The sequence below is a fragment of the Schistocerca nitens genome, chromosome 6 (assembly GCF_023898315.1).
Source record: "Schistocerca nitens isolate TAMUIC-IGC-003100 chromosome 6, iqSchNite1.1, whole genome shotgun sequence".
NCBI classification, from domain to species: Eukaryota; Metazoa; Arthropoda; class Insecta; order Orthoptera; family Acrididae; genus Schistocerca; species Schistocerca nitens.
This window is the reverse complement of record NC_064619.1, coordinates 370,091,580-370,093,338: the sequence shown is the minus strand read 5'-3', so window position 1 is coordinate 370,093,338 and position 1,759 is coordinate 370,091,580.

The window sequence follows — 1,759 nt, the reverse complement described above, 5'->3', positions numbered from 1 at the left end:
AAGTCACAATTTCAAAAACGTTGTCAACGTGTCATTTTGGGCTACCCGGTGGGGCAAAATGACACATCTTTTCTCTTAGCAGGATTATTCCTTTATTTTTACTAATCAATTGCTAGCATAAGCATAAATTGTAGCATAAACATATACTATAGTTTAATTAAGTCTTAGAACTGTAATCCTACCAAATTAAGGATATGAATTAGTAAAATATGCCAAAATATATTGCAAATTATTTCCAGCACAGTCAGCATGGCTCCATTTTGAGCCACGCTTCCCTTTCTCTTTTTCGGCTGTGTAAATCACAACAGTAAATACAAGCATCAGTACTGAGTTTATATCTGCTACTTCTTCATCATGTCGGGAAGGGGGGGGGGGGGGGAACTATGGCCAAACGTCGCTTCACAGGAGCCCGGTTTGATTTTCTCAGCTCCTTTTCCCTTTTCTGGAACTCATTTTCCTTCAGAAGTTGCAGATTTGGTGTTGCAGTGAGCTGCTGGCAGCCTTCACCAGCTCTGCGTTTCTTAGGTATGCCGGAATTGGAAGGAGTTGGACAAATCTCGTGGAGGATTGTCTCTGCAGTCTCTGTGTCATTTTTCCCTCTTCAACACAAGCTTAATCTTTGGCCGTAACTTCGAAAATTAACGAACACACCATCAAAATATTGCCACAGGTTTAAAGACTTAACTTATTAGATGTCCTCCTGATAGTAAATTTTCCACGCAAACAATCGATGCTGCACAAATTTGAAAGTTTACTAATAGAAATATTGGTTTCGTTGACTTCAAATATGGCTTCCCGCGTTTCACGTCACCAAAAAAAAAAGCAGAGAAAGATTGATGGCTTGTGGCCAAAGTGTAGCCCTACTATGTCATTTTGGGCCACTTTCCCCTAATATGCGCTTTTTGAAACTATATCGTCTCATTCGCACACATGACGACTCGTTCATTCTGGCTGTTTCGGAAACTTTTCCAAACCAAATCGCATGGAGAGAACAATTTTTCGTAGTTTCGTTGCTAGTCTTGAAGTACAAGCTGTCAAGTTTTCGCAAAGTTCGTGTTTCTTTGTACTGTAAATAATAATAAGTTCGCGTGACTCAATGGCGTAGTGCAAGTCTTTTTAATGGATGCCACTTCGGTAGTCTTTCGTGTCGCTAGTCAAATTTACCTGGGAAAGGAGACCTGCAGTTCGAATTGGAACCACATATTTTACCTGACGACTCCTCACACCGTTGGGAGGTGAAGGCTAGGTTGAAGGCAGATTGAAAAATTTCTGTGAGCCGAGCAGGATTCGATCCTGCGACACGCGCTTTACCGCTAGACCACATGGCTCGAACTTGGTATTGTTCATAACATCGAAGACCTTATAAGGCATTTACCCATTCTGGCGAGGATGTATTTGTTGTGTACACTTTGCTTATACTTCTTTGCGGTAGACACTGGAATCCCGTTCTACTCCGCATCGTGCGCTCCTTTTGTAATTTGTGTGCCACTAATTTATTCATATTTGACATTTAGCTTTCACATATCGTCACCTTTTCCATCTATACTGGCACTGCATCTTCCTTCTCATCTTCAGCAAATTTAATGACGTTATCAGCAAGTTCACGAAATCATTTTCTGCGGTAACTTGCCATGCTTGTCGGTGGAATAACAACACGCAGTGCTTTGAATTGGAACGTAGCTGTATCAAGTGACGTGGTCAACTTACAAGGAACCCCTTCAGTGCGATGTCACACGTTCAACCTTTAGTAAGGCGTATC